The sequence below is a fragment of the Dioscorea cayenensis genome, chromosome 7 (genome assembly GCF_009730915.1).
Source record: "Dioscorea cayenensis subsp. rotundata cultivar TDr96_F1 chromosome 7, TDr96_F1_v2_PseudoChromosome.rev07_lg8_w22 25.fasta, whole genome shotgun sequence".
In the NCBI taxonomy this organism is placed as follows: domain Eukaryota; kingdom Viridiplantae; phylum Streptophyta; class Magnoliopsida; order Dioscoreales; family Dioscoreaceae; genus Dioscorea; species Dioscorea cayenensis.
Window position 1 is genome coordinate 20,830,319 of NC_052477.1, and position 5,574 is coordinate 20,835,892.

Genomic DNA, 5,574 nt, shown 5'->3' on the forward strand with positions numbered 1-5,574 from the left:
CGGCGACCACAAATCCTAGGTGGAGAGGGACTCCATGGACCATGGAATGGAGGTACAAAAGATACATCTGCGAAGTGAACCCGAGTACCATCTCCCGACACATCATCGACCGGTGAGAGCTGCGTGAATGTACATCGTGCGCCGGTCGAGTGAGGCAAGAGGCCTTCGGTGGCACGGAGAATATTGATGCCGCCGCATAAATCATGGAAAACTGGCCCTTGAGTGATACCATGAGGGTAGTCGGTGAGGAGCTGTGTGTACTCGATAGTATCAGTATAGTCCGATCGTATAACCCAAGATATATCGAGGCTGGGTCAAAAGACATCCCATGCGGTGACCAAAGGCTCGGAAACAGATGGCATCCTCCGTGTCAAAAGCGGTATCAAGCGCATCACGATCGAAGGAAAAGCGAGGCAAGAACCTCCAAGGTGGTATCTCGTCGGCGGGCTCTGAATAGCAAGCAATCGGGTCCCAACCTCCCACACTAACTAGCTCTCGACCTCTTCGACAAGACCAATATCCTCTAGTGCGTCCCGGTCAATAAATCGTGATTTGTCCAATCTTGAGATTCGGAGGCGCTCGAACCGTTCTGCGATGAGCGGGGTCGAGGGAAATTCCACTCGGTGGTGGAGTCGGCTCCCTGTCATGGCGAGGGACGTTTTCGAGCCAATCTCTTGGTCAGCGGTGCCATATCTGCGAAGAAAAGCGTGTAAAAAAACATCGATTCGGCATGTATACGAGTGTAAGCGAGGGGCACCGCGCGAGGGCGGCGAGTCGGAGGAAAAGCAGGGGCCATTCGGCCTGCATCCGAGCCGCAGGCGCGTGGGCGAGCCACGCGCCAGCGTGGGCGCGTGCTGTCTCGGCCGGGTGGGCCGCGCCCGCGTGGGCGAGCCGCGCGGGCGCGCTGCGGGCTGCGGCTGGCAGCGCGCACGCGCGCGCCAGCGGCAGCGCTGGCCCAGCGCAGCGGCTGGCGCTGGCGCAGCGCGCGCCAGCGCGCGCTGGCGGCCCGAGCGCGGCGGCCGCGCTGCGCGCCCTCGGCGCCGCAGCGGGCGCGTGGGCGGGGCGCGTCTCGGCCAAAGGGGCCCGCGCGGCGCGTGGCCCTGCGCGGGCTGCGCGGCCAGCCCACGCGGGCGTGTGGGCAAGCCACGCGCCCGCGTGGGCGCCCGACTCCGGCGATTTCGCTGGAGTTGGGCTCCTCGCCTCACATAAATTCATTCTCAAGCATTCATTAGGGTGTCTAACATGATTTCCTATGAAAAAAATAGCACACAAATACCATGAAAACTCCATGAAAATGACCTTGAAAGAACATGGAAAGGGTGGGAGAAAGTGAGAGCTTACGGAGCAAATTGGAGAAGAAAAAAATCGGTGCAAACTCCGGCAAATCACTTCTAATCCCCCAAGGAATTGAAAAACAAATGGTTTTAGAGATCAAAACTTGAGTTTTATAGGAGTGAAAAAAATTGGAAGATGAAAAGGGTTCTTTAAAAATGGAAGATGATGAATAGTGCCCCTTCACATTCTTATAGGCACATGGGGGTGTGGATTTGCCACTCCCCCGCGTGGGTACTGTACACGACCGCGTGGAAATTCCACGTGACGCGTCAGGCTGCAGAATTTCTGCGAGACAGGTCCACTAAGGGCCCTAAAACTCCAAATTGACACCAAGCTGTTCAACATTTAACATTGGAAACACCCTAAACCATGTCATACACATGAAAAAAATAATGCATATCACCGAAAAAAATTTCATGAAAACACCAGCAAACAACAAAAATTGATTAAGGCACACACTCATGAAATTATTACTGCAGGAATTAAATTTCAAGTCTAAAAAAAAACTAACTAAAAAACTTGGGTTTGCCTCCCAAGAAGCGCTTGTTTAACGTCACTAAGCTTGACGTACCTCTCCTTACCATATGGTGGATCATAAAGATGGAAAAACCTCCTTCTTAGCAACTTTGCACACATGATGGACAGAATTTCTGCATATTCAAGGAAAAGCTCTTAACCAAGTTACCGAATGAGGGAATGTCGCGCTCTCCCTGTGTGTACTTGTCTCCTATTGTGTGGGAGCGCTTCCGGTGACGATGTCTCGACCTCTTGACTCGGCTAAAAATCTGTTCTATGAATCCTCCTTGTGGTTGCTCCTTGAGGATTTGTTCCGTACAAATTTTTAATTGTGCCTCTTCCATGTCCGGCCATTCCTCATATGGATCCGGATGTAACAATTCCTGCAAGTATTCATTAGAAATCTCATCATTGACATCAATAAAATAACAAGAATCATCAAAGTCAAGAGAGTGCTTCATTGCTTCGGCAAGGCGATATGTGATCTTTTTCCTCTCCAATACGCATAGCGTCATCTCTCCTCCATCCATGTCGATGAGTGCCTTGGAAGTGCGTAGGAACGGTCTCCCCAGAATTAATGGCACCTCCGCATCTTCATCAACATCTAACACAACAAAATCTGCAGGAAAAATATACTTGTCAACCTTCACTAAAACATCTTCGATTATACCTCTAGGATGACGAACGGAACGATCGGCCAGCTGCAAAGTCATGCGGGTCGGACGTGGCTCTCCCAAACCCAATTTCTGAAATAATGCGTATGGCATAACATTAATACTAGCTCCCGAATCGGCCAAAGCTTTTTCTTCCCCCAAACCTCCGATTGCACATGGTATGATGAAACACCCCGGATCTTTCATTTTGTTTGGCAAGTTTTTCTGAAGCATTGCCGAACAATTACCTTCTAATACCACAGCCACACTTTCCTCCATCTTCCTCTTGTTGGTTAAGAGGTCCTTCAAGAACTTTGCATAGCGAGGCATTTGAGACAATGCCTCTACAAACGGAATGTTTATGTGTAGTTGTTTGAATAGATCCAGAAATTTCCTGTTTTGCTCATCAACTTGGTCTTTCTTCAAACGCGCTGGATAGGGAATTCTTGGGGAAAATGAAGGGGAAGGCACAGCTGGCCCCTTTTCCTTGTCTTGCACCCTATCCCTTGGCTGTTCTTGTGGATTTTCAGCAGTCTTCCCAGTGGGGGTTTTGGCTTGAAGAATTTCAGAATTATTCTCAGCAGCACCCTTTTCTTGGAGCCCTCGACCACTTCTCAAGGTGATCGCTTTCACTTGCTCTCTTGGGTTAGTCTCAGTGTTACTCGGCAAGCTTCCAATAGGTCTCTCCGCTAATGATTTTGCTATTTGCCCAACTTGATTCTCCAAATTATGTAAAGAAGCAGTGTGATTACGGAGTGTTGCCTCTATGTTTTGGAACCTTGTGTCAGTTGATTGAATAAACTTCGACAAAACCCTTTCCAATTCTGAAACTCTTTCCGGAATCGAAGGTGTTTGCTGAAATCCAGGTGGGGCAGCGGCCTTTTGCTGCCCTTGATTTCCCCAGGAGAGATTTGGGTGGCTTCTCCACCCTTGGTTGTAAGTATTGCTGTAGGGGTTCCCTTGTACTCTTCCCGAATTACCCACAAAATCAACTTGTTCAATTGGGGCTGAAGTGGTAATTGAGATAGGACAATCTGATGGCATGTGTGCACCCCCACAACCATCACAACTTGTGATTGAGGCTACCTTCGATGAAGTCAACGTATCCAACTTCTTGCTTAGTGCCTCGACTTGGGCTGCTAAGGATGTAACCGCATCAATCTCATGGAGCCCGGCCACCTTCTTCTTTTCCCTTGCATTCCATTGGTAGCTATTCAATCCCATTTCCTCAATTAGTTGTCGGGCTTGCTCGGGGGTTTTGTTTCCCATTGTCCCTCCCGCGGCGGCATCAAGGAGTTGCTTGGTACTCGAGTTCAACCCATTGTAAAATGATTGAATAACCATCCACTCGGGGAACCCGTGTTGTGGACACTTCCGCAAAAGGTCTTTGAAACGCTCCCAAGTTTCAAATAAGGATTCAAGCTCTATCTGAACAAACGAAGATATTTCATTGCGAAGCTTTGCCGATTTCCCCGGGGGAAAATACCTTGCGAGGAAAGCCTCAACCATCTCGTCCCACGTTGTGATAGAAGCTCGTGGTAGTGAATGAAGCCGGGTAGTCGAATCCACAGGGAACCGCAAGTGTACGGGTGTCGTAGTAATAATTACCCGGTGAGTCGGGTAGTCGAATCCACAGGGAACGGAAGTACTAGTAATAACCACTTCTCAATTATCTAGTCGGAATCAGTTAATATAATGGAGTGAACTAATTGCAACCAAAGCAAACGAGTATGCAAGAAATAAAGTAGAAGAGTCTCAATCACTAAGGATGAGGTATTCGGGCAATGATCCCCCTAAGATCTTCTTTAAAAGCTCAAGATTCACTAAATGCTCTAGAATCGAGTCTAATGAGTCGAGGTAGTCCAACGATAACCAATCCTTGTCTCCAAGCGAAGGCACTAGTCCCCTACAAGGTCCCGGTGGAGAAATCGACCAATCTCAACACTTCACACCCCATATGACCGCAATATGCTCTAAGGAAACCAAAGAGTGAAACCGATTCCTAAATGTAGATCCAACCCTAATTCCCGGCGAAGGATCCTAACCCCCTACAAGGTCCCGGGCGGAGAAATCGAGCAATCTCACGCCTCACACCAAATATGGTTGCAAAGAGAATATGGAATACGGAGATAGGGAAACACTCAATCGAAAGGGAAAGGGGACATTCCTCCATCTCAAGGCTCACCCTCTCAACCCTCTTTTAATCTTGGAAATCTAACTCTAATGGAGACTTCACACATTAAAGTATTAAATCATGCAATGTAATCAACCACAAGGATTAACAACACTAGCAAAGCAATTAAATCACAAGATTAAAAACTCAAGACAACTCGGATTAACTAGAAACATTAAGAGAATCAATCCAAAAAAATATAAATCTTAGGGTTCACATGCCCAAATACCTACTAGGGTTTAGCCCTCCATGGGCCTAGTTACAAAACAATAATCAATATAATGAAAAGCAATAAAACCCATAGAGAAAACCCCCTCGATCGGCTGGATTGGCCTTGATTGGTAGTTCTCCGTCTTGAAGGGTTCCTCTCCGAAGCTAGGTAGCCAATGGCTCCCCAAAGGTGCTATGACGTCGAAGGAACCCTATCAAAGTTGGTGAAGAACTCCCTCTCAATTGGCGAAGACCTTCTCCTCAAACCCCTAGCCGTCTCTCTCTCAATGTCTATGCTCAAAGCTCCGCAAAAAGTCCCCTTAGAATCGGCCAAAAGGTGTATTTATAGCCTCACAACGCGTGCATCACGTGCCCCCACGCACCGCGTGAGGCTGCGAGAACGATGAATTCCGCTCACGATGAATCGTCTCATGCAATCGCCCTACAGAATTCCACTACATATTTCTGCTGCACAACGATAAACATTCTCCTCTTAAGGCCACACGATCGGGCACACGATCATATGGTAGGCTATCCGGCTTTTCCTTCATCAATGCGTCTTGAAAGGTCTTGAAATCTTTACAAAGAGGAGGAATGTGGAGACATGGCTGCCTTTGTGCCCTTCCATTAATAACTTGGCTTGCAAAAACTATGGAAGTTGGCACACATCTCCTCATACACGAACTC

The 5,574-nt window shown here is 48.2% G+C and overlaps 1 non-coding gene across 1 annotated transcript; it reads left to right on the forward strand.

Annotated features, from left to right (window-relative positions):
- The first annotated feature begins 3,858 nt into the window (after window positions 1–3,858).
- On the forward strand, window positions 3,859–3,964 carry LOC120266269. Its single transcript, XR_005538111.1, has one exon. It is a non-coding gene; the product is annotated as a small nucleolar RNA R71 (small nucleolar RNA).
- Window positions 3,965–5,574: the final 1,610 nt, after the last annotated feature.